General features: G+C 40.3%; 17 non-coding genes across 17 annotated transcripts; all 17 read left to right on the plus strand.

Annotated features, from left to right (window-relative positions):
• Positions 1-103: 103 nt before the first annotated feature.
• Positions 104-202, plus strand: trnas-uga (transfer RNA serine (anticodon UGA)). The gene has a single exon. It is a non-coding gene; the product is annotated as a tRNA-Ser (tRNA).
• A 1,135-nt stretch (positions 203-1,337) lies between these two features.
• On the plus strand, positions 1,338-1,405 carry trnas-cga (transfer RNA serine (anticodon CGA)). Its single transcript has one exon. It is a non-coding gene; the product is annotated as a tRNA-Ser (tRNA).
• Positions 1,406-3,408: 2,003 nt separating this feature from the next.
• trnas-cga (transfer RNA serine (anticodon CGA)) lies at positions 3,409-3,489 on the plus strand. The gene has a single exon. It is a non-coding gene; the product is annotated as a tRNA-Ser (tRNA).
• Positions 3,490-4,451: 962 nt separating this feature from the next.
• trnas-uga (transfer RNA serine (anticodon UGA)) lies at positions 4,452-4,533 on the plus strand. The gene has a single exon. It is a non-coding gene; the product is annotated as a tRNA-Ser (tRNA).
• A 1,172-nt stretch (positions 4,534-5,705) lies between these two features.
• Positions 5,706-5,786, plus strand: trnas-uga (transfer RNA serine (anticodon UGA)). The gene has a single exon. It is a non-coding gene; the product is annotated as a tRNA-Ser (tRNA).
• Positions 5,787-6,923: 1,137 nt separating this feature from the next.
• Positions 6,924-7,005, plus strand: trnas-cga (transfer RNA serine (anticodon CGA)). Its single transcript has one exon. It is a non-coding gene; the product is annotated as a tRNA-Ser (tRNA).
• A 938-nt stretch (positions 7,006-7,943) lies between these two features.
• Positions 7,944-8,025, plus strand: trnas-uga (transfer RNA serine (anticodon UGA)). Its single transcript has one exon. It is a non-coding gene; the product is annotated as a tRNA-Ser (tRNA).
• Positions 8,026-10,509: 2,484 nt separating this feature from the next.
• Positions 10,510-10,591, plus strand: trnas-cga (transfer RNA serine (anticodon CGA)). The gene has a single exon. It is a non-coding gene; the product is annotated as a tRNA-Ser (tRNA).
• Positions 10,592-12,591: 2,000 nt separating this feature from the next.
• On the plus strand, positions 12,592-12,673 carry trnas-cga (transfer RNA serine (anticodon CGA)). Its single transcript has one exon. It is a non-coding gene; the product is annotated as a tRNA-Ser (tRNA).
• A 964-nt stretch (positions 12,674-13,637) lies between these two features.
• On the plus strand, positions 13,638-13,719 carry trnas-uga (transfer RNA serine (anticodon UGA)). Its single transcript has one exon. It is a non-coding gene; the product is annotated as a tRNA-Ser (tRNA).
• Positions 13,720-14,853: 1,134 nt separating this feature from the next.
• On the plus strand, positions 14,854-14,935 carry trnas-cga (transfer RNA serine (anticodon CGA)). The gene has a single exon. It is a non-coding gene; the product is annotated as a tRNA-Ser (tRNA).
• A 964-nt stretch (positions 14,936-15,899) lies between these two features.
• trnas-uga (transfer RNA serine (anticodon UGA)) lies at positions 15,900-15,981 on the plus strand. The gene has a single exon. It is a non-coding gene; the product is annotated as a tRNA-Ser (tRNA).
• A 1,135-nt stretch (positions 15,982-17,116) lies between these two features.
• On the plus strand, positions 17,117-17,198 carry trnas-cga (transfer RNA serine (anticodon CGA)). Its single transcript has one exon. It is a non-coding gene; the product is annotated as a tRNA-Ser (tRNA).
• Positions 17,199-18,954: 1,756 nt separating this feature from the next.
• On the plus strand, positions 18,955-19,036 carry trnas-uga (transfer RNA serine (anticodon UGA)). The gene has a single exon. It is a non-coding gene; the product is annotated as a tRNA-Ser (tRNA).
• Positions 19,037-20,170: 1,134 nt separating this feature from the next.
• Positions 20,171-20,252, plus strand: trnas-cga (transfer RNA serine (anticodon CGA)). The gene has a single exon. It is a non-coding gene; the product is annotated as a tRNA-Ser (tRNA).
• Positions 20,253-21,215: 963 nt separating this feature from the next.
• trnas-uga (transfer RNA serine (anticodon UGA)) lies at positions 21,216-21,297 on the plus strand. Its single transcript has one exon. It is a non-coding gene; the product is annotated as a tRNA-Ser (tRNA).
• A 2,965-nt stretch (positions 21,298-24,262) lies between these two features.
• trnas-uga (transfer RNA serine (anticodon UGA)) lies at positions 24,263-24,344 on the plus strand. The gene has a single exon. It is a non-coding gene; the product is annotated as a tRNA-Ser (tRNA).
• The last annotated feature ends 2,099 nt before the right edge of the window (positions 24,345-26,443 follow it).

A 26,443-nucleotide genomic window follows, 5' to 3' on the forward strand; every position in this document is an offset into this window, starting at 1 on the left:
AACAGTTCAAATAGGCTCTTCAGTAGACAATCTCGTCTTTACAGAAGATAAATTGACAGAATGAGATGACCGACTGGTTAAGGCCTTTTAGTTAATGTAGCGAGCTGTGATGGCCGAGTGGTTAAGGCATTGGATTTGAAATCCAATGGGGTCTCCCTGCGCAGGTTCGAACCTTGCGCAGGTTCGAACCCTGCTCACAGCGCGACATCAAAACATATTTTTTTTTTTACATATCCTTGGTGACTTGATATGGATAATGTGCTTAATGCATGGACTTGTCCTTTGATTCAAGTGCTCAGAATATATCTGCCTTTACAAACAGTTCAAATAGGCTCTTTAGTACAGATACTGTTGTTTGTGTTAGATTTGCGATGGAAAATCTGAGAGCCAAGTGATTAAGTCCTCGAACTTGAAACCCAATTTCGTCTCCCTGCTCTTTTTAAAATCTTATTCTCAGTGAATAGTCCACTTGTACTTTCTCTGCACATAGTTTTTTGACTTGCACATTAAACTTCCAACCTTCACAGCTTTGGAAAGGACCGAGGTTACTTGGCGCAATAAGATCAATATGTCGTGCCATCAAGTTGACCATTTTGCACCGATGATGTCTGTTTCCAAATCCCAATCCCTTTACTTGCATTCCAACAGCTGCAATGGCCGAGTTCTTTAGACGTTGGACCTGAATTTCAATGGGGTCTCCCCACCCATGTTCTTACCTTGCTCGAAGCGTATAGCCCACTTCTGCTTTCTCCTCATCACTTTCCTTAGATTCCTACTGCTGCGATGGCCAAGTGGTTTAAGTATTGGAATCAAAATCCAATATGTTCTCCCTGTACAGTTTTTACAGGGTGATGATTAAGTAGACTTTTAATAATTGGATCTGTCTCATCTGAATTTAAATTGTCCTTACTTTATGGGCTTGTCTGACGATTTAAGTGCTCACAGAATAGCTTATTTTACTTGAACAATATTTCAACTAGGCAGTTGAATTTGAATTATTTTGCATTAGGTGTGAGCTAACTCAGCAAGCTGTGATTGCAGAGTGGTTAAATCATTGACCTCGAAATTCATTGGGTTTACCCAGTGCAGTTTTGAACAATGCGCGCACCGCTTTGACAATCCAGTCTTTATTTGTTCCATATCATTGGGGACTTGATATGGATAATGCTTGGATATTTTATTTTACCTTTATGTCCTTTGATTCAAGTGCTCAGAATTTATCTTCCATGACAAACATTTAAAGTCGGCTCCTCAGTAGCGATAATATGGTCATTTAGAGGTAAAAATGGGCAGAACGAGATAGCGGGCTGGTTAAGGCATCATAGGTAACATGAGAAGCTGTGATGGCCGAGAGGTTAAGGCGTTGGATTCGAAATCCAATGGGGTTCGAACCCTGCTCACAGCGCTTTGAAAAAACAGTCTTTAGTTGCACCATGTCATTGGGGAGTTGATATGGATAATGTCATTAATACGTGGACTTGTCCTTTGATTCAAGTGCTCAGAATATATCTTCCACGACAAAGAGTTCAAATAGGTTCTTCAGAACAGATCCTGCTGGTTGTGAGATTGTTGAGCTGTTAAGGACTGCAAGACAACAGAGTAAGCTTTGATAGCAGAGTGGTTCAAGCTTTTGACTTGAAAGCCAATGTTGTCTTCCTGCGCAGGGTTGAAATCTGCTCGCAGTGCTATGACAAACCAGTATTTGGAACATATCCTTGGTGACTTGATATGGATAGTCTCTGTAAGACATGGACTTGTCCAGTGATTCAAGTGCTCAGAATACTTTTGTCTTTGTGTGAGCTAATTGAGAAAGTTGTGTTGGCCGAGTGGTTAATACGTGATTTGGCGCAATAAGATCAATATGTCGGGCCATCAATTTTACCATTTTACACCAATGATGTCTGTTTCCAAATCCCAAAAGCTTTACTTGCATTCCAACAGCTGCAATGGCCGATTCTTTAACGTTGGACCTGAATTTCAATGGGGTCTCCCCACACATTTTTTAACATTGCTCGAAGCGAATAGCCCACTTGTTCTTTCTCCTCATCACTTTGCTTAGATTCATACTGCTGCGATGGCCAAGTGGTTTAAGCTTTGCAAAAGTACTCCAGTGTTGTCTCCCCGTACAGTTTTTAAAACTGCTCGCAGCGCATTGACAAACCAGTCTTTATTTGTTAAATAGCATTGGTGACTTGATATTGATGAAGTGCTTAATGCATAGACTTGTCCTTTGATTCAAGTGCTCAGAATATATATTCCTTGAAAAACAGTTCAAATAGTCTTCAGTAGACAATCTTTTACAGATTTGACAGAATGAGATGAAAAGGCCTCAGAGTGGTTAAGGCCAAGTATGCTCAAGTCATATCCTCTTGATATGGATAATGTGCTTGAAATTCAAGTGCTCAAATATATCTGTTCAAATAGGCTCTTTAGTACAGATCTGTTGTTTGTGTTAGATTTGCGATGGAAAATCTGAGAGCCAAGTGATTAAGTCTCAACTTGAAACCCAATTTCGAAAATCTTATTCTCAGTGAATAGTCCACTTGTACTTTCTCTGCACATAGTTTTTTGACTTGCACATTAAACTTCCAACCTTCACAGCTTTGGAAAGGACCGAGGTTACTTGGCGCAATAAGATCAATATGTCGTGCCATCAAGTTGACCATTTTGCACCGATGATGTCTGTTTCCAAATCCCAATCCCTTTACTTGCATTCCAACAGCTGCAATGGCCGAGTTCTTTAGACGTTGGACCTGAATTTCAATGGGGTCTCCCCACCCATGTTCTTACCTTGCTCGAATATAGCCCACTTCTGCTTTCTCCTCATCACTTTCCTTAGATTCCTACTGCTGCGATGGCCAAGTGGTTTAAGTATTGGAATCAAAATCCAATATGTTCTCCCTGTACAGTTTTTACAGGGTGATGATTAAGTAGACTTTTAATAATTGGATCTGTCTCATCTGAATTTAAATTGTCCTTACTTTATGGGCTTGTCTGACGATTTAAGTGCTCACAGAATAGCTTATTTTACTTGAACAATATTTCAACTAGGCAGTTGAATTTGAATTATTTTGCATTAGGTGTGAGCTAACTCAGCAAGCTGTGATTGCAGAGTGGTTAAATCATTGACCTCGAAATTCATTGGGTTCACCCAGTGCAGTTTTGAACAATGCGCGCACCGCTTTGACAATCCAGTCTTTATTTGTTCCATATCATTGGGGACTTGATATGGATAATGCTTGGATATTTTATTTTACCTTTATGTCCTTTGATTCAAGTGCTCAGAATTTATCTTCCATGACAAACATTTAAAGTCGGCTCCTCAATAGCGATAATATGGTCATTTAGAGGTAAAAATGGACAGAACGAGATAGCGGGCTGGTTAAGGCATCATAGGTAACATGAGAAGCTGTGATGGCCGAGAGGTTAAGGCGTTGGATTCGAAATCCAATGGGGTCTCCCGCGCAGGTTCGAACCCTGCTCACAGCGCTTTGAAAAAACAGTCTTTAGTTGCACCATGTCATTGGGGAGTTGATATGGATAATGTCATTAATACGTGGACTTGTCCTTTGATTCAAGTGCTCAGAATATATCTTCCACGACAAAGAGTTCAAATAGGTTCTTCAGAACAGATCCTGCTGGTTGTGAGATTGTTGAGCTGTTAAGGACTGCAAGACAACAGAGTAAGCTTTGATAGCAGAGTGGTTCAAGCTTTTGACTTGAAAGCCAATGTTGTCTTCCTGCGCAGGGTTGAAATCTGCTCGCAGTGCTATGACAAACCAGTATTTGGAACATATCCTTGGTGACTTGATATGGATAGTCTCTGTAAGACATGGACTTGTCCAGTGATTCAAGTGCTCAGAATACTTTTGTCTTTGTGTGAGCTAATTGAGAAAGTTGTGTTGGCCGAGTGGTTAATACGTGATTTGGCGCAATAAGATCAATATGTCGGGCCATCAATTTTACCATTTTACACCAATGATGTCTGTTTCCAAATCCCAAAAGCTTTACTTGCATTCCAACAGCTGCAATGGCCGATTCTTTAGACGTTGGACCTGAATTTCAATGGGGTCTCCCCACACATTTTTTAACATTGCTCGGCGAATAGCCCACTTGTTCTTTCTCCTCATCACTTTGCTTAGATTCATACTGCTGCGATGGCCAAGTGGTTTAAGCTTTGCAAAAGTACTCCAGTGTTGTCTCCCCGTACAGTTTTTAAAACTGCTCGCAGCGCATTGACAAACCAGTCTTTATTTGTTAAATAGCATTGGTGACTTGATATTGATGAAGTGCTTAATGCATAGACTTGTCCTTTGATTCAAGTGCTCAGAATATATATTCCTTGAAAAACAGTTCAAATAGGCTCTTCAGTAGACAATCTCGTCTTTACAGAAGATAAATTGACAGAATGAGATGACCGACTGGTTAAGGCCTTTTAGTTAATGTAGCGAGCTGTGATGGCCGAGTGGTTAAGGCGTTGGATTTGAAATCCAATGGGGTCTCCCAGCGCAGGTTCGAACCCTGCTCACAGCGCGACAACAAAACATATTTTTTTTTTACATATCCTTGGTGACTTGATATGGATAATGTGCTTAATGCATGGACTTGTCCTTTGATTCAAGTGCTCAGAATATATCTGCCTTTACAAACAGTTCAAATAGGCTCTTTAGTACAGATACTGTTGTTTGTGTTAGATTTGCGATGGAAAATCTGAGAGCCAAGTGATTAAGTCCTCGAACTTGAAACCCAATTTCGTCTCCCTGCTCTTTTTAAAATCTTATTCTCAGTGAATAGTCCACTTGTACTTTCTCTGCACATAGTTTTTTGACTTGCACATTAAACTTCCAACCTTCACAGCTTTGGAAAGGACCGAGGTTACTTGGCGCAATAAGATCAATATGTCGTGCCATCAAGTTGACCATTTTGCACCGATGATGTCTGTTTCCAAATCCCAATCCCTTTACTTGCATTCCAACAGCTGCAATGGCCGAGTTCTTTAGACGTTGGACCTGAATTTCAATGGGGTCTCCCCACCCATGTTCTTACCTTGCTCGAAGCGTATAGCCCACTTCTGCTTTCTCCTCATCACTTTCCTTAGATTCCTACTGCTGCGATGGCCAAGTGGTTTAAGTATTGGAATCAAAATCCAATATGTTCTCCCTGTACAGTTTTTACAGGGTGATGATTAAGTAGACTTTTAATAATTGGATCTGTCTCCTCTGAATTTAAATTGTCCTTACTTTATGGGCTTGTCTGACGATTTAAGTGCTCACAGAATAGCTTATTTTACTTGAACAATATTTCAACTAGGCAGTTGAATTTGAATTATTTTGCATTAGGTGTGAGCTAACTCAGCAAGCTGTGATTGCAGAGTGGTTAAATCATTGACCTCGAAATTCATTGGGTTTACCCAGTGCAGTTTTGAACAATGCGCGCACCGCTTTGACAATCCAGTCTTTATTTGTTCCATATCATTGGGGACTTGATATGGATAATGCTTGGATATTTTATTTTACCTTTATGTCCTTTGATTCAAGTGCTCAGAATTTATCTTCCATGACAAACATTTAAAGTCGGCTCCTCAATTTGTTAATTGGTCATTTAGAGGTAAAAATGGACAGAACAAGAGATATTCGGGCTGGTTAAGGCATCATAGGTTAATAAATTGACATAGACTGGTTAAGGCCTTTTAGTTAATGTAGCGAGCTGTGATGGCCGAGTGGTTAAGGCGTTGGATTTGAAATCCAATGGGGTCTCCCGCGCAGGTTCGAACCCTGCTCACAGCGCTTTGACAACAAAACATCTTTTTTTTTTTACATATCCTTGGTGACTTGATATGGATAATGTGCTTAATGCATGGACTTGTCCTTTGATTCAAGTGCTCAGAATATATCTGCCTTTACAAACAGTTCAAATAGGCTCTTTAGTACAGATACTGTTGTTTGTGTTAGATTTGCGATGGAAAATCTGAAGACAAGTGATTAAGTCCTCGAACTTGAAACCCAATTTCATCTCCCTGCTCTTTTTAAAATCTTATTCTCAGTGAATAGTCCACTTGTACTTTCTCTGCACATAGTTTTTTGACTTGCACATTAAACTTCCAACCTTCACAGCTTTGGAAAGGACCGAGGTTACTTGGCGCAATAAGATCAATATGTCGTGCCATCAAGTTGACCATTTTGCACCGATGATGTCTGTTTCCAAATCCCAATCCCTTTACTTGCATTCCAACAGCTGCAATGGCCGAGTTCTTTAGACGTTGGACCTGAATTTCAATGGGGTCTCCCCACCCATGTTCTTACCTTGCTCGAAGCGTATAGCCCACTTCTGCTTTCTCCTCATCACTTTCCTTAGATTCCTACTGCTGCGATGGCCAAGTGGTTTAAGTATTGGAATCAAAATCCAATATGTTCTCCCTGTACAGTTTTTACAGGGTGATGATTAAGTAGACTTTTAATAATTGGATCTGTCTCATCTGAATTTAAATTGTCCTTACTTTATGGGCTTGTCTGACGATTTAAGTGCTCACAGAATAGCTTATTTTACTTGAACAATATTTCAACTAGGCAGTTGAATTTGAATTATTTTGCATTAGGTGTGAGCTAACTCAGCAAGCTGTGATTGCAGAGTGGTTAAATCATTGACCTCGAAATTCATTGGGTTTACCCAGTGCAGTTTTGAACAATGCGCGCACCGCTTTGACAATCCAGTCTTTATTTGTTCCATATCATTGGGGACTTGATATGGATAATGCTTGGATATTTTATTTTACCTTTATGTCCTTTGATTCAAGTGCTCAGAATTTATCTTCCATGACAAACATTTAAAGTCGGCTCCTCAATAGCGATAATATGGTCATTTAGAGGTAAAAATGGACAGAACGAGATAGCGGGCTGGTTAAGGCATCATAGGTAACATGAGAAGCTGTGATGGCCGAGAGGTTAAGGCGTTGGATTCGAAATCCAATGGGGTCTACCCGCGCAGGTTCGAACCCTGCTCACAGCGCTTTGAAAAAACAGTCTTTAGTTGCACCATGTCATTGGGGAGTTGATATGGATAATGTCATTAATACGTGGACTTGTCCTTTGATTCAAGTGCTCAGAATATATCTTCCACGACAAAGAGTTCAAATAGGTTCTTCAGAACAGATCCTGCTGGTTGTGAGATTGTTGAGCTGTTAAGGACTGCAAGACAACAGAGTAATCTTTGATAGCAGAGTGGTTCAAGCTTTTGACTTGAAAGCCAATGTTGTCTTCCTGCGCAGGGTTGAAATCTGCTCGCAGTGCTATGACAAACCAGTATTTGGAACATATCCTTGGTGACTTGATATGGATAGTCTCTGTAAGACATGGACTTGTCCAGTGATTCAAGTGCTCAGAATACTTTTGTCTTTGTGTGAGCTAATTGAGAAAGTTGTGTTGGCCGAGTGGTTAATACGTGATTTGGCGCAATAAGATCAATATGTCGGGCCATCAATTTTACCATTTTACACCAATGATGTCTGTTTCCAAATCCCAAAAGCTTTACTTGCATTCCAACAGCTGCAATGGCCGATTCTTTAGACGTTGGACCTGAATTTCAATGGGGTCTCCCCACACATTTTTTAACATTGCTCGAAGCGAATAGCCCACTTGTTCTTTCTCCTCATCACTTTGCTTAGATTCATACTGCTGCGATGGCCAAGTGGTTTAAGCTTTGCAAAAGTACTCCAGTGTTGTCTCCCCGTACAGTTTTTAAAACTGCTCGCAGCGCATTGACAAACCAGTCTTTATTTGTTAAATAGCATTGGTGACTTGATATTGATGAAGTGCTTAATGCATAGACTTGTCCTTTGATTCAAGTGCTCAGAATATATATTCCTTGAAAAACAGTTCAAATAGGCTCTTCAGTAGACAATCTCGTCTTTACAGAAGATAAATTGACAGATTTAGTTGATGTAGCGAGCTGTGATGGCCGAGTGGTTAAGGCGTTGGATTTGAAATCCAATGGGGTCTCCCCGCGCAGGTTCGAACCCTGCTCACAGCGCGACAACAAAACATTTTTTTTTTTTTACATATCCTTGGTGACTTGATATGGATAATGTGCTTAATGCATGGACTTGTCCTTTGATTCAAGTGCTCAGAATATATCTGCCTTTACAAACAGTTCAAATAGGCTCTTTAGTACAGATACTGTTGTTTGTGTTAGATTTGCGATGGAAAATCTGAGAGCCAAGTGATTAAGTCCTCGAACTTGAAACCCAATTTCGTCTCCCTGCTCTTTTTAAAATCTTATTCTCAGTGAATAGTCCACTTGTACTTTCTCTGCACATAGTTTTTTGACTTGCACATTAAACTTCCAACCTTCACAGCTTTGGAAAGGACCGAGGTTACTTGGCGCAATAAGATCAATATGTCGTGCCATCAAGTTGACCATTTTGCACCGATGATGTCTGTTTCCAAATCCCAATCCCTTTACTTGCATTCCAACAGCTGCAATGGCCGAGTTCTTTAGACGTTGGACCTGAATTTCAATGGGGTCTCCCCACCCATGTTCTTACCTTGCTCGAGCGTATAGCCCACTTCTGCTTTCTCCTCATCACTTTCCTTAGATTCCTACTGCTGCGATGGCCAAGTGGTTTAAGTATTGGAATCAAAATCCAATATGTTCTCCCTGTACAGTTTTTACAGGGTGATGATTAAGTAGACTTTTAATAATTGGATCTGTCTCATCTGAATTTAAATTGTCCTTACTTTATGGGCTTGTCTGACGATTTAAGTGCTCACAGAATAGCTTATTTTACTTGAACAATATTTCAACTAGGCAGTTGAATTTGAATTATTTTGCATTAGGTGTGAGCTAACTCAGCAAGCTGTGATTGCAGAGTGGTTAAATCATTGACCTCGAAATTCATTGGGTTTACCCAGTGCAGTTTTGAACAATGCGCGCACCGCTTTGACAATCCAGTCTTTATTTGTTCCATATCATTGGGGACTTGATATGGATAATGCTTGGATATTTTATTTTACCTTTATGTCCTTTGATTCAAGTGCTCAGAATTTATCTTCCATGACAAACATTTAAAGTCGGCTCCTCAATAGTAGATAATATGGTCATTTAGAGGTAAAAATGGACAGAATATATCTTCCATGACAAAGAGTTCAAATAGGTTCTTCAGAGATAGATTGTTGAGCTGGGCTGGTTAAGGCAATGGAAACAAGCTGTGATGGATAATCTCTTTAAGACCGAGATTAGCGTTGGAGTTCAAATAGGTTCCTGAATTTCAAAGAGGCTGAAATAAGGGGGATTTGATCATAGGTTTAAGCTTTGCAACCTGCTCAAGCTGTTGAAACATTGGTGAATTGATATTGATTGTTTTTGTCCTTTGATTCAATGCTTGGATATATATTCTTGAAATGGATAATGTCTCGCTTTAATGACAGAATGAGATGACCATGGACTTGTCCTGTTGATTCAAGTGCTCAGAAATGCTCTGCCTTTACAAACAGTTCAAACAAACAGTAGGCTCTTTAGTACAGATACTGTTGTTTGTGTTAGATTTGATGGAAAATCTGAGAGCCAAGTGATTAAGTCCTCGAACTTGAAACCCAATTTCGTCTCCCTGCTCTTTTTCAAATCTTATTCTCAGTGAATAGTCCACTTGTACTTTCTCTGCACATAGTTTTTTGACTTGCACATTAAACTTCCAACCTTCACAGCTTTGGAAAGGACCGAGGTTACTTGGCGCAATAAGATCAATATGTCGTGCCATCAAGTTGACCATTTTGCACCGATGATGTCTGTTTCCAAATCCCAATCCCTTTACTTGCATTCCAACAGCTGCAATGGCCGAGTTCTTTAGACGTTGGACCTGAATTTCAATGGGGTCTCCCCACCCATGTTCTTACCTTGCTCGAAGCGTATAGCCCACTTCTGCTTTCTCCTCATCACTTTCCTTAGATTCCTACTGCTGCGATGGCCAAGTGGTTTAAGTATTGGAATCAAAATCCAATATGTTCTCCCTGTACAGTTTTTACAGGGTGATGATTAAGTAGACTTTTAATAATTGGATCTGTCTCCTCTGAATTTAAATTGTCCTTACTTTATGGGCTTGTCTGGACGATTTAAGTGCTCACAGAATAGCTTATTTTACTTGAACAATATTTCAACTAGGCAGTTGAATTTGAATTATTTTGCATTAGGTGTGAGCTAACTCAGCAAGCTGTGATTGCAGAGTGGTTAAATCATTGACCTCGAAATTCATTGGGTTCACCCAGTGCAGTTTTGAACAATGCGCGCACCGCTTTGACAATCCAGTCTTTATTTGTTCCATATCATTGGGGACTTGATATGGATAATGCTTGGATATTTTATTTTACCTTTATGTCCTTTGATTCAAGTGCTCAGAATTTATCTTCCATGACAAACATTTAAAGTCGGCTCCTCAATAGCGATAATATGGTCATTTAGAGGTAAAAATGGACAGAACGAGATAGCGGGCTGGTTAAGGCATCATAGGTAACAAGAGTAGCTGTGATGGCCGAGAGGTTAAGGCGTTGGATTCGAAATCCAATGGGGTCTCCCCGCGCAGGTTCGAACCCTGCTCACAGCGCTTTGAAAAAACAGTCTTTAGTTGCAACATTGGGGAGTTGATATGGATAATGTCATTAATACGTGGACTTGTCCTTTGATTCAAGTGCTCAGAATATATCTTCCAAGACAAAGAGTTCAAATAGGTTCTTCAGAACAGATCCTGCTGGTTGTGAGATTGTTGAGCTGTTAAGGACTGCAAGACAACAGAGTAAGCTTTGATAGCAGAGTGGTTCAAGCTTTTGACTTGAAAGCCAATGTTGTCTTCCTGCGCAGGGTTGAAATCTGCTCGCAGTGCTATGACAAACCAGTATTTGGAACATATCCTTGGTGACTTGATATGGATAATCTCTTTAAGACATGGACTTGTCCAGTGATTCAAGTGCTCAGAATACTTTTGTCTTTGTGTGAGCTAATTGACAAAGTTGTGTTGGCCGAGTGGTTAATACGTGATTTGGCGCAATAAGATCAATATGTCGGGCCATCAATTTTACCATTTTACACCAATGATGTCTGTTTCCAAATCCCAATCCCTTTACTTGCATTCCAACAGCTGCAATGGCCGATTCTTTAGACGTTGGACCTGAATTTCAAAGGGGTCTCCCCACACATTTTTTAACATTGCTCACGAATAGCCCACTTGTTCTTTCTCCTCATCACTTTGCTTAGATTCATACTGCTGCGATGGCCAAGTGGTTTAAGCTTTGTGGTGTTGTCTTAAGTTTTTAAAACTTTGTTAAATAGCATTGGTGACTTGATATTGATGAAGTGCTTAATGCATAGACTTGTCCTTTGATTCAAGTGCTCAGAATACTTGAAAAACAGTTCAAATAGGCTCCAGTTTGTCTCCAGAAGATAAATTGACAGAATGAGATGACCGAGTTAAGCTTTTAGAATATGTGATGGCCGAGTCTGCTCCCGCTTTGCTCACAAACAGTGACTTGATATGGATAATGTGCTTAATGCATAGTCCTTTGATTCAAGTGCTGAATATATCTTTTACAAACAGTAAATAGGCTCTTTAGTACAGATACTGTTGTTTGTGTTAGATTTGCGATGGAAAATCTGAGAGCCAAGTGATTAAGTCCTCGAACTTGAAACCCAATTTCGTCTCCCTGCTCTTTTTAAAATCTTATTCTCAGTGAATAGTCCACTTGTACTTTCTCTGCACATAGTTTTTTGACTTGCACATTAAACTTCCAACCTTCACAGCTTTGGAAAGGACCGAGGTTACTTGGCGCAATAAGATCAATATGTCGTGCCATCAAGTTGACCATTTTGCACCGATGATGTCTGTTTCCAAATCCCAATCCCTTTACTTGCATTCCAACAGCTGCAATGGCCGAGTTCTTTAGACGTTGGACCTGAATTTCAATGGGGTCTCCCCACCCATGTTCTTACCTTGCTCGAAGCGTATAGCCCACTTCTGCTTTCTCCTCATCACTTTCCTTAGATTCCTACTGCTGCGATGGCCAAGTGGTTTAAGTATTGGAATCAAAATCCAATATGTTCTCCCTGTACAGTTTTTACAGGGTGATGATTAAGTAGACTTTTAATAATTGGATCTGTCTCATCTGAATTTAAATTGTCCTTACTTTATGGGCTTGTCTAACGATTTAAGTGCTCACAGAATAGCTTATTTTACTTGAACAGTATTTCAACTAGGCAGTTGAATTTGAATTATTTTGCATTAGGTGTGAGCTAACTCAGCAAGCTGTGATTGCAGAGTGGTTAAATCATTGACCTCGAAATTCATTGGGTTCACCCAGTGCAGTTTTGAACAATGCGCGCACCGCTTTGACAATCCAGTCTTTATTTGTTCCATATCATTGGGGACTTGATATGGATAATGCTTGGATATTTTATTTTACCTTTATGTCCTTTGATTCAAGTGCTCAGAATTTATCTTCCATGACAAACATTTAAAGTCGGCTCCTCAATAGCGATAATATGGTCATTTAGAGGTAAAAATGGACAGAACGAGATAGCGGGCTGGTTAAGGCATCATAGGTAACAAGAGAAGCTGTGATGGCCGAGAGGTTAAGGCGTTGGATTCGAAATCCAATGGGGTCTCCCCGCGCAGGTTCGAACCCTGCTCACAGCGCTTTGAAAAAACAGTCTTTAGTTGCACCATGTCATTGGGGAGTTGATATGGATAATGTCATTAATACGTGGACTTGTCCTTTGATTCAAGTGCTCAGAATATATCTTCCAAGACAAAGAGTTCAAATAGGTTCTTCAGAACAGATCCTGCTGGTTGTGAGATTGTTGAGCTGTTAAGGACTGCAAGACAACAGAGTAAGCTTTGATAGCAGAGTGGTTCAAGCTTTTGACTTGAAAGCCAATGTTGTCTTCCTGCGCAGGGTTGAAATCTGCTCGCAGTGCTATGACAAACCAGTATTTGGAACATATCCTTGGTGACTTGATATGGATAGTCTCTGTAAGACATGGACTTGTCCAGTGATTCAAGTGCTCAGAATACTTTTGTCTTTGTGTGAGCTAATTGAGAAAGTTGTGTTGGCCGAGTGGTTAATACGTGATTTGGCGCAATAAGATCAATATGTCGGGCCATCAATTTTACCATTTTACACCAATGATGTCTGTTTCCAAATCCCAAAAGCTTTACTTGCATTCCAACAGCTGCAATGGCCGATTCTTTAGACGTTGGACCTGAATTTCAATGGGGTCTCCCCACACATTTTTTAACATTGCTCGAAGCGAATAGCCCACTTGTTCTTTCTCCTCATCACTTTGCTTAGATTCATACTGCTGCGATGGCCAAGTGGTTTAAGCTTTGCAAAAGTACTCCAGTGTTGTCTCCCCGTACAGTTTTTAAAACTGCTCGCAGCGCATTGACAAACCAGTCTTTATTTGTTAAATAGCATTGGTGACTTGATATTGATGAAGTGCTTAATGCATAGACTTGTCCTTTGATTCAAGTGCTCAGAATATATATTCCTTGAAAAACAGTTCAAATAGGCTCTTCAGTAGACAATCTCGTCTTTACAGAAGATAAATTGACAGAATGAGATGACCGACTGGTTAAGGCCTTTTAGTTAATGTAGCGAGCTGTGATGGCCGAGTGGTTAAGGCGTTGGATTTGAAATCCAATGGGGTCTCCCCGCGCAGGTTCGAACCCTGCTCACAGCGCGACAACAAAACATATTTTTTTTTTACATATCCTTGGTGACTTGATATGGATAATGTGCTTAATGCATGGACTTGTCCTTTGATTCAAGTGCTCAGAATATATCTGCCTTTACAAACAGTTCAAATAGGCTCTTTAGTACAGATACTGTTGTTTGTGTTAGATTTGCGATGGAAAATCTGAGAGCCAAGTGATTAAGTCCTCGAACTTGAAACCCAATTTCGTCTCCCTGCTCTTTTTAAAATCTTATTCTCAGTGAATAGTCCACTTGTACTTTCTCTGCACATAGTTTTTTGACTTGCACATTAAACTTCCAACCTTCACAGCTTTGGAAAGGACCGAGGTTACTTGGCGCAATAAGATCAATATGTCGTGCCATCAAGTTGACCATTTTGCACCGATGATGTCTGTTTCCAAATCCCAATCCCTTTACTTGCATTCCAACAGCTGCAATGGCCGAGTTCTTTAGACGTTGGACCTGAATTTCAATGGGGTCTCCCCACCCATGTTCTTACCTTGCTCGAAGCGTATAGCCCACTTCTGCTTTCTCCTCATCACTTTCCTTAGATTCCTACTGCTGCGATGGCCAAGTGGTTTAAGTATTGGAATCAAAATCCAATATGTTCTCCCTGTACAGTTTTTACAGGGTGATGATTAAGTAGACTTTTAATAATTGGATCTGTCTCATCTGAATTTAAATTGTCCTTACTTTATGGGCTTGTCTGACGATTTAAGTGCTCACAGAATAGCTTATTTTACTTGAACAATATTTCAACTAGGCAGTTGAATTTGAATTATTTTGCATTAGGTGTGAGCTAACTCAGCAAGCTGTGATTGCAGAGTGGTTAAATCATTGACCTCGAAATTCATTGGGTTCACCCAGTGCAGTTTTGAACAATGCGCGCACCGCTTTGACAATCCAGTCTTTATTTGTTCCATATCATTGGGGACTTGATATGGATAATGCTTGGATATTTTATTTTACCTTTATGTCCTTTGATTCAAGTGCTCAGAATTTATCTTCCATGACAAACATTTAAAGTCGGCTCCTCAGTAGCGATAATATGGTCATTTAGAGGTAAAAATGGGCAGAACGAGATAGCGGGCTGGTTAAGGCATCATAGGTAACATGAGAAGCTGTGATGGCAGAGAGGTTAAGGCGTTGGATTCGAAATCCAATGGGGTCTCCTCGCGCAGGTTTGAACCCTGCTCACAGCGCTTTGAAAAAACAGTCTTTAGTTGCACCATGTCATTGGGGAGTTGATATGGATAATGTCATTAATACGTGGACTTGTCCTTTGATTCAAGTGCTCAGAATATATCTTCCACGACAAAGAGTTCAAATAGGTTCTTCAGAACAGATCCTGCTGGTTGTGAGATTGTTGAGCTGTTAAGGACTGCAAGACAACAGAGTAAGCTTTGATAGCAGAGTGGTTCAAGCTTTTGACTTGAAAGCCAATGTTGTCTTCCTGCGCAGGGTTGAAATCTGCTCGCAGTGCTATGACAAACCAGTATTTGGAACATATCCTTGGTGACTTGATATGGATAGTCTCTGTAAGACATGGACTTGTCCAGTGATTCAAGTGCTCAGAATACTTTTGTCTTTGTGTGAGCTAATTGACAAAGTTGTGTTGGCCGAGTGGTTAATACGTGATTTGGCGCAATAAGATCAATATGTCGGGCCATCAATTTTACCATTTTACACCAATGATGTCTGTTTCCAAATCCCAAAAGCTTTACTTGCATTCCAACAGCTGCAATGGCCGATTCTTTAGACGTTGGACCTGAATTTCAATGGGGTCTCCCCACACATTTTTTAACATTGCTCGAAGCGAATAGCCCACTTGTTCTTTCTCCTCATCACTTTGCTTAGATTCATACTGCTGCGATGGCCAAGTGGTTTAAGCTTTGCAAAAGTACTCCAGTGTTGTCTCCCCGTACAGTTTTTAAAACTGCTCGCAGCGCATTGACAAACCAGTCTTTATTTGTTAAATAGCATTGGTGACTTGATATTGATGAAGTGCTTAATGCATAGACTTGTCCTTTGATTCAAGTGCTCAGAATATATATTCCTTGAAAAACAGTTCAAATAGGCTCTTCAGTAGACAATCTCGTCTTTACAGAAGATAAATTGACAGAATGAGATGACCGACTGGTTAAGGCCTTTTAGTTAAAGTAGCGAGCTGTGATGGCCGAGTGGTTAAGGCGTTGGATTTGAAATCCAATGGGGTCTCCCCGCGCAGGTTCGAACCCTGCTCACAGCGCGACAACAAAACATTTTTTTTTTTTTACATATCCTTGGTGACTTGATATGGATAATGTGCTTAATGCATGGACTTGTCATTTGATTCAAGTGCTCAGAATATATCTGCCTTTACAAACAGTTCAAATAGGCTCTTTAGTACAGATACTGTTGTTTGTGTTAGATTTGCGATGGAAAATCTGAGAGCCAAGTGATTAAGTCCTCGAACTTGAAACCCAATTTCGTCTCCCTGCTCTTTTTAAAATCTTATTCTCAGTGAATAGTCCACTTGTACTTTCTCTGCACATAGTTTTTTGACTTGCACATTAAACTTCCAACCTTCACAGCTTTGGAAAGGACCGAGGTTACTTGGCGCAATAAGATCAATATGTCGTGCCATCAAGTTGACCATTTTGCACCGATGATGTCTGTTTCCAAATCCCAATCCCTTTACTTGCATTCCAACAGCTGCAATGGCCGAGTTCTTTAGACGTTGGACCTGAATTTCAATGGGGTCTCCCAACCCATGTTCTTACCTTGCTCGAAGCGTATAGCCCACTTCTGCTTTCTCCTCATCACTTTCCTTAGATTCCTACTGCTGCGATGGCCAAGTGGTTTAAGTATTGGAATCAAAATCCAATATGTTCTCCCTGTACAGTTTTTACAGGGTGATGATTAAGTAGACTTTTAATAATTGGATCTGTCTCATCTGAATTTAAATTGTCCTTACTTTATGGGCTTGTCTGACGATTTAAGTGCTCACAGAATAGCTTATTTTACTTGAACAATATTTCAACTAGGCAGTTGAATTTGAATTATTTTGCATTAGGTGTGAGCTAACGCAGCAAGCTGTGATTGCAGAGTGGTTAAATCATTGACCTCGAAATTCATTGGGTTTACCCAGTGCAGTTTTGAACAATGCGCGCACCGCTTTGACAATCCAGTCTTTATTTGTTCCATATCATTGGGGACTTGATATGGATAATGCTTGGATATTTTATTTTACCTTTATGTCCTTTGATTCAAGTGCTCAGAATTTATCTTCCATGACAAACGTTTAAAGTCGGCTCCTCAGCAGCGATAATATGGTCATTTAGAGGTAAAAATGGACAGAACGAGATAGCGGGCTGGTTAAGGCATCATAGGTAACATGAGAAGCTGTGATGGCCGAGAGGTTAAGGCGTTGGATTCGAAATCCAATGGGGTCTACCCGCGCAGGTTCGAACCCTGCTCACAGCGCTTTGAAAAAACAGTCTTTAGTTGCACCATGTCATTGGGGAGTTGATATGGATAATGTCATTAATACGTGGACTTGTCCTTTGATTCAAGTGCTCAGAATATATCTTCCATTCCAAAGAGTTCAAATAGGTTCTTCAGAACAGATCCTGCTGGTTGTGAGATTGTTGAGCTGTTAAGGACTGCAAGACAACAGAGTAATCTTTGATAGCAGAGTGGTTCAAGCTTTTGACTTGAAAGCCAATGTTGTCTTCCTGCGCAGGGTTGAAATCTGCTCGCAGTGCTATGACAAACCAGTATTTGGAACATATCCTTGGTGACTTGATATGGATAGTCTCTGTAAGACATGGACTTGTCCAGTGATTCAAGTGCTCAGAATACTTTTGTCTTTGTGTGAGCTAATTGAGAAAGTTGTGTTGGCCGAGTGGTTAATACGTGATTTGGCGCAATAAGATCAATATGTCGGGCCATCAATTTTACCATTTTACACCAATGATGTCTGTTTCCAAATCCCAAAAGCTTTACTTGCATTGCTCGAAGCGTATAGCCCATTCTGCTTTCTCCTCATCACTTTCCTTAGATTCCAACAGCTGCAATGGCCGATTCTTTAGACGTTGGACCTGAATTTCAATGGGGTCTCCCCACACATTTTTTAACATTGCTCGAGGAATAGCCCACTTGTTCTTTCTCCTCATCACTTTGCATAGATTCATACTGCTGCGATGGCCAAGTGGTTTAAGCTTTGCAAAAGTTCCAGTGTTGTCTCCCCGTACAGTTTTTAAAACTGCTCGCAGCGCATTGACAAACCAGTCTTTATTTGTTAAATAGCATTGGTGACTTGATATTGATGAAGTGCTTAATGCATAGACATGTCCTTTGATACAAGTGCTCAGAATATATCTTCCAAGACAAAGAGTTCAAATAGGCTCTTCAGAACAGATCCTGCTGGTTGTGAGATTGTTGAGCTGTTAAGGACTGCAAGACAACAGAGTAATCTTTGATAGCAGAGTGGTTCAAGCTTTTGACTTGAAAGCCAATGTTGTCTTCCTGCGCAGGGTTGAAATCTGCTCGCAGTGCTATGACAAACCAGTATTTGGAACATATCCTTGGTGACTTGATATGGATAATCTCTTTAAGACATGGACTTGTCCAGTGATTCAAGTGCTCAGAATACTTTTGTCTTTGTGTGAGCTAATTGACAAAGTTGTGTTGGCCGAATGGTTAATACGTGATTTGGCGCAATAAGATCAATATGTCGGGCCATCAATTTTACCATTTTACACCAATGATGTCTGTTTCCAAATCCCAATCCCTTTACTTGCATTCCAACAGCTGCAATGGCCGATTCTTTAGACGTTGGACCTGAATTTCAAAGGGGTCTCCCCACACATTTTTTAACATTGCTCGAAGCGAATAGCCCACTTGTTCTTTCTCCTCATCACTTTGCTTAGATTCATACTGCTGCGATGGCCAAGTGGTTTAAGCTTTGCAAAAGTACTCCAGTGTTGTCTCCCGTAAAGTTTTTAAAACTGCTCGCAGCGCATTGACAAACCAGTCTTTATTTGTTAAATAGCATTGGTGACTTGATATTGATGAAGTGCTTAATGCATAGACTTGTCCTTTGATTCAAGTGCTCAGAATATATATTCCTTGAAAAACAGTTCAAATAGGCTCTTCAGTAGACAATCTCGTCTTTACAGAAGATAAATTGACAGAATGAGATGACCGACTGGTTAAGGCCTTTTAGTTAAAGTAGCGAGCTGTGATGGCCGAGTGGTTAAGGCGTTGGATTTGAAATCCAATGGGGTCTCCCCGCGCAGGTTCGAACCCTGCTCACAGCGCGACAACAAAACATTTTTTTTTTTTACATATCCTTGGTGACTTGATATGGATAATGTGCTTAATGCATGGACTTGTCCTTTGATTCAAGTGCTCAGAATATATCTGCCTTTACAAACAGTTCAAATAGGCTCTTTAGTACAGATACTGTTGTTTGTGTTAGATTTGCGATGGAAAATCTGAGAGCCAAGTGATTAAGTCCTCGAACTTGAAACCCAATTTCGTCTCCCTGCTCTTTTTAAAATCTTATTCTCAGTGAATAGTCCACTTGTACTTTCTCTGCACATAGTTTTTTGACTTGCACATTAAACTTCCAACCTTCACAGCTTTGGAAAGGACCGAGGTTACTTGGCGCAATAAGATCAATATGTCGTGCCATCAAGTTGACCATTTTGCACCGATGATGTCTGTTTCCAAATCCCAATCCCTTTACTTGCATTCCAACAGCTGCAATGGCCGAGTTCTTTAGACGTTGGACCTGAATTTCAATGGGGTCTCCCAACCCATGTTCTTACCTTGCTCGAAGCGTATAGCCCACTTCTGCTTTCTCCTCATCACTTTCCTTAGATTCCTACTGCTGCGATGGCCAAGTGGTTTAAGTATTGGAATCAAAATCCAATATGTTCTCCCTGTACAGTTTTTACAGGGTGATGATTAAGTAGACTTTTAATAATTGGATCTGTCTCATCTGAATTTAAATTGTCCTTACTTTATGGGCTTGTCTGACGATTTAAGTGCTCACAGAATAGCTTATTTTACTTGAACAATATTTCAACTAGGCAGTTGAATTTGAATTATTTTGCATTAGGTGTGAGCTAACGCAGCAAGCTGTGATTGCAGAGTGGTTAAATCATTGACCTCGAAATTCATTGGGTTTACCCAGTGCAGTTTTGAACAATGCGCGCACCGCTTTGACAATCCAGTCTTTATTTGTTCCATATCATTGGGGACTTGATATGGATAATGCTTGGATATTTTATTTTACCTTTATGTCCTTTGATTCAAGTGCTCAGAATTTATCTTCCATGACAAACGTTTAAAGTCGGCTCCTCAGCAGTGATAATATGGTCATTTAGAGGTAAAAATGGACAGAACGAGATAGCGGGCTGGTTAAGGCATCATAGGTAACATGAGAAGCTGTGATGGCAGAGAGGTTAAGGCGTTGGATTCGAAATCCAATGGGGTCTCCTCGCGCAGGTTTGAACCCTGCTCACAGCGCTTTGAAAAAACAGTCTTTAGTTGCACCATGTCATTGGGGAGTTGATATGGATAATGTCATTAATACGTGGACTTGTCCTTTGATTCAAGTGCTCAGAATATATCTTCCAAGACAAAGAGTTCAAATAGGTTCTTCAGAACAGATCCTGCTGGTTGTGAGATTGTTGAGCTGTTAAGGACTGCAAGACAACAGAGTAATCTTTGATGGCAGAGTGGTTCAAGCTTTTGACTTGAAAGCCAATGTTGTCTTCCTGCGCAGGGTTGAAATCTGCTCGCAGTGCTATGACAAACCAGTATTTGGAACATATCCTTGGTGACTTGATATGGATAATCTCTTTAAGACATGGACTTGTCCAGTGATTCAAGTGCTCAGAATACTTTTGTCTTTGTGTGAGCTAATTGACAAAGTTGTGTTGGCCGAGTGGTTAATACGTGATTTGGCGCAATAAGATCAATATGTCGGGCCATCAATTTTACCATTTTACACCAATGATGTCTGTTTCCAAATCCCAAAAGCTTTACTTGCATTCCAACAGCTGCAATGGCCGATTCTTTAGACGTTGGACCTGAATTTCAATGGGGTCTCCCCACACATTTTTTAACATTGCTCGAAGCGAATAGCCCACTTGTTCTTTCTCCTCATCACTTTGCTTAGATTCATACTGCTGCGATGGCCAAGTGGTTTAAGCTTTGCAAAAGTACTCCAGTGTTGTCTCCCGTACAGTTTTTAAAACTGCTCGCAGCGCATTGACAAACCAGTCTTTATTTGTTAAATAGCATTGGTGACTTGATATTGATGAAGTGCTTAATGCATAGACTTGTCCTTTGATTCAAGTGCTCAGAATATATATTCCTTGAAAAACAGTTCAAATAGGCTCTTCAGTAGACAATCTCGTCTTTACAGAAGATAAATTGACAGAATGAGATGACCGACTGGTTAAGGCCTTTTAGTTATTGTAGCAAGCTGTGATGGCCGAGTGGTTAAGGCGTTGGATTTGAAATCCAATGGGGTCTCTCCGCGCAGGTTCGAACCCTGCTCACAGCGAAACAACAAAATTTTTTTTTTTTTACATATCCTTGGTGACTTGATATGGATAATGTGCTTAATGCATGGACTTGTCCTTTGATTCAAGTGCTCAGAATATATCTGCCTATACAAACAGTTCAAATAGGCTCTTTAGTACAGATACTGTTGTTTGTGTTAGATTTGCGATGGAAAATCTGAGAGCCAAGTGATTAAGTCCTCGAACTTGAAACCCAATTTCGTCTCCCTGCTCTTTTTAAAATCTTATTCTCAGTGAATAGTCCACTTGTACTTTCTCTGCACATAGTTTTTTGACTTGCACATTAAACTTCCAACCTTCACAGCTTTGGAAAGGACCGAGGTTACTTGGCGCAATAAGATCAATATGTCGTGCCATCAAGTTGACCATTTTGCACCGATGATGTCTGTTTCCAAATCCCAATCCCTTTACTTGCATTCCAACAGCTGCAATGGCCGAGTTCTTTAGACGTTGGACCTGAATTTCAATGGGGTCTCCCACCCATGTTCTTACCTTGCTCGAAGCGTATAGCCCACTTCTGCTTTCTCCTCATCACTTTCCTTAGATTCCTACTGCTGCGATGGCCAAGTGGTTTAAGTATTGGAATCAAAATCCAATATGTTCTCCCTGTACAGTTTTTACAGGGTGATGATTAAGTAGACTTTTAATAATTGGATCTGTCTCATCTGAATTTAAATTGTCCTTACTTTATGGGCTTGTCTGACGATTTAAGTGCTCACAGAATAGCTTATTTTACTTGAACAATATTTCAACTAGGCAGTTGAATTTGAATTATTTTGCATTAGGTGTGAGCTAACTCAGCAAGCTGTGATTGCAGAGTGGTTAAATCATTGACCTCGAAATTCATTGGGTTTACCCAGTGCAGTTTTGAACAATGCGCGCACCGCTTTGACAATCCAGTCTTTATTTGTTCCATATCATTGGGGACTTGATATGGATAATGCTTGGATATTTTATTTTACCTTTATGTCCTTTGATTCAAGTGCTCAGAATTTATCTTCCATGACAAACATTTAAAGTCGGCTCCTCAGCAGCGATAATATGGTCATTTAGAGGTAAAAATGGACAGAACGAGATAGCGGGCTGGTTAAGGCATCATAGGTAACATGAGAAGCTGTGATGGCAGAGGTTAACGTTGGATTCGAAATCCAATGGGGTCTCCCGCACAAAACCCTGCTCACAGCGCTTTGAAAAAACAGTCTTTAGTTGCACCATGTCATTGGGGAGTTGATATGGATAATGTCATTAATACGTGGACTTGTCCTTTGATTCAAGTGCTCAGAATATATCTTCCACGACAAAGAGTTCAAATAGGTTCTTCAGAACAGATCCTGCTGGTTGTGAGATTGTTGAGCTGTTAAGGACTGCAAGACAACAGAGTAATCTTTGATAGCAGAGTGGTTCAAGCTTTTGACTTGAAAGCCAATGTTGTCTTCCTGCGCAGGGTTGAAATCTGCTCGCAGTGCTATGACAAACCAGTATTTGGAACATATCCTTGGTGACTTGATATGGATAGTCTCTTAAGACATGGACTTGTCCAGTGATTCAAGTGCTCAGAATACTTTTGTCTTTGTGTGAGCTAATTGACAAAGTTGTGTTGGCCCCTGGTTACTGGTGATTTGCCAATAAGATCAATATGTCGGGCCATCAATTTTACCATTTTACACCAATGATGTCTGTTTCCAAATCCCAAAAGCTTTACTTGCATTCCAACAGCTGCAATGGCCGATTCTTTAGAAGTTGGACCTGAATTTCAATGGGGTCTCCCCACACATTTTTTAACATTGCTCATCCCACTTGTTCTTTCTCCTCATCACTTTGCTTAGATTCATAAAAGTGGTTTAAGCTTTGCAAAAGTACTCCAGTGTTGTCTCCCGTCAGTTTTTAAAACTGCTCGCAGCGCATTGACAAACCAGTCTGTTAAATAGCATTGGTGACTTGATATTGATGAAGTGCTTAATGCATAGACTTGTCCTTTGATTCAAGTGCTGACTTAAGACTCTTGACAAAGAGTTGACATATGCTTTCATGAAGGATTTGGATTTGAAAGCTGCAGGAAAGATACTTTAAATAATCATGTAACTGTCTTTTTGATACACCTGATTCCACTCTGTCCATTATCGTTGATTTGGTCTCACTCTCCAGTATATGAACACTAACACTTCCTGCGCAGGTTTGAAATCTGCTCGCAGTGCTATGACAAACCAGTATTTTGAACACATCCTTGGTGACTTGATATAGATAATCTCTTTAAGACAAGGACTTGTCCAGTGATTCAAGTGCTCAGAATACTTTTGTCTTTGTTTGAGCTAATTGAGAAAGTTGTGATGGCCGAGTGGTTAATTCGTGATTTGGCGCAAGAAGATCAATATGCCGTGCCATCAAGTTGACCATTTTGCACCAATGATGTCTGTTTCCAAATCCCAATCCCTTTACTTGCATTCCAACAGCTGCAATGGCCGAGTTCTTTAGACGTTGGACCTGAATTTCAATGGGGTCTCCCCACACATCTTCTTACCTTGCTCGAAGCGTATAGCCCACTTCTGCTTTCTCCTCATCACTTTCCTTAGATTCCTACTGCTGCGATGGCCAAGTGGTTTAAGCATTGGAATCAAAATCCAATATGTTCTCCCTGTACAGTTTTTACAGGGTGATGATAAAGTAGACTTTTAATATTTGCATCTGTCTCCTGTGAATTTAAATTGTCAGGTTCGAACCCTGCTCACAGCGCGACGATAAACCATTATTTTTATTACATGTCCTTGGTGACTTGATATGGACAATGTGCTTAATGCATGGACTTGTCCTTTGATTCAAGTGCTCAGAATGTATCTGCCTTTACAAACAGTTCAAATAGGATATTCAGTAGACAGTCTCGACTTTACAGAAGATAAATTGACAGGATGAGATAACTGACTGGTTAAGACCTTTTAGTTAGCAAAGCAAGCTGTGATGGCTTAGTGGTCAAGGCGTTGGACTTGAAATCCTATGGGGTCTACCCGTGTAGGTTCGAACCCTGCTGACAGCACGCTGACAAACCAATATTTTTTTTTTTACATATCCTTGGTGACTTGATATGGATAATGTGCTTAACTTCATGCGACGAGCAATCCCGGATCCGGGATCCTATTTATAGCCTCAAGCTCATTAGCATAACGCAACGTTAACTATTCATGAAAATCACAAATGAAATTAAATGAATGTGCTAGCTCTCAAGCTTAGCCTTTTCTTAACAACACAGTCATCTCAGATTTTCAAAATATGCTTTTGAACCATAGCAAAACTAGCATTTGTGATAGCTAGCGTAGCATTTAGCGTAGCATTTAGCGGGCAACATTTGCACAAAAACCAGAAAAGGATTCAAATAAAATCATTTACCTTTGAAGAACTTCGGATGTTTTCAATGAGGAGACTCTCAGTTAACATAGCAAATGTTCAGTTTTTCCTGAAAGATTCTTTGTGTAGGAGAAATCGCTCCGTTTTGTACATCACGTTTGGGTACCAAAAAAAAACGTAAATTCAGTCATCAAAACGGCGAACTTTTTTCCAAATTAACTCCATAATATCGACTGAAACCCGGAAAACGCTGTTTAGAATCAATCCTCAATGTGTTTTTCACATATCTCTTCATTGATATATCGTTCGTGGTAGTCTCCTTTCTCCGGTGAATCGCTTGGAAAAAGACGTGCAGTTGAAGATGACGCACCAATTTCGACGGAGGACACCGGGCGGACACCTGGCAAATGTAGTCTCTTATGGTCAATCTTCCAATGATATGCCTACAAATACGTCACAATGCTGCAGACACCTTGGGGAAACGATAGATAGGGCAGGCTCATTCCTGTCGCATTCACAGCCATATAAGGAGACAATGAAAAACAGAGCCTTAAAAATCCTGCTCATTTCCTGGTTGCAGTTTCATCTTGCTTTTGCCTGTAGCTTCTGTTCTGGGGCACTCATAGACAATATCTTTGCAGTTCTGGAAACGTCAGAGTGTTTTCTTTCCAAAGCTATCAATTATTTGCATAGTCGAGCATCTTTTAGTGACAAAATATTGCGCTTAAAACGGCACGTCTTTTTATCCAAAAATGAAATAGCGCCCCCATAGATTTAACAGGTTAAACCACTTGGCCATCGCAGCAGTAGGAATCTAAGGAAAGTGATGAGGAGAAAGCAGAAGTGGGCTATACGCTTCGAGCAAGGAAAGAACATGGGTGGGGAGACCCCATTGAAATTCAGGTCCAACGTCTAAAGAATCGGCCATTGCAGCTGTTGGAATGTAAGTAAAGGGATTGGGATTTGGAAACAGACATCATTGGTGTAAAATGGTAAACTTGATGGCCCGACATATTGATCATATTGCTCCAAATCACGTATTAACCACTCGGCCAACACAACTTTCTCAATTAGCTCACACAAAGACAAAAGTATTCTGAGCACTTGAATCACTGGACAAGTCCATGTCTTAAAGAGATTATCCATATCAAGTCACCAAGGATATGTTCCAAATACTGGTTTGTCATAGCACTGCGAGCAGATTTCAACCCTGCGCAGGAAGACAACATCGGCTTTCAAGTTCAAAGCCTTAACCACTCTGCCATCAAAGCTTACTCTGTTGTCTTGCAGTCCTTAACAGCTCGACAATCTCACAACCAGCAGGATCTGTTCTGAAGAACCTATTTGAACTCTTTGTCTTGGAAGACACTGACTCAACTCCAGCCACTTTAATAATGGGAATTGATGGGAAATTATGTAAATATATCACTAGCCACTTTAAACAATGCTACCTTATATAATGTTACTTACCCTACATTATTCATCTCATATGCATACGTATATACTGTACTCTATATCATCGACTGCATCCTTATGTAATACATGTATCACTAGCCACTTTAACTATGCCACTTTGTTTACATACTCATCTCATATGTATATACTGTACTCGATACCATCTACTGTATCTTGCCTATGCTGCTCTGTACCATCACTCATTCATATATCCTTATGTACATATTCTTTATCCCCTTACACTGTGTATAAGACAGTAGTATAGGAATTGTTAGTTAGATTACTTGTTGGTTATTACTGCATTGTCGGAACTAGAAGCACAAGCATTTCGCTACA

This window comes from Oncorhynchus masou, chromosome 17, assembly GCF_036934945.1.
Source record: "Oncorhynchus masou masou isolate Uvic2021 chromosome 17, UVic_Omas_1.1, whole genome shotgun sequence".
Classification (NCBI taxonomy): Eukaryota; Metazoa; Chordata; class Actinopteri; order Salmoniformes; family Salmonidae; genus Oncorhynchus; species Oncorhynchus masou.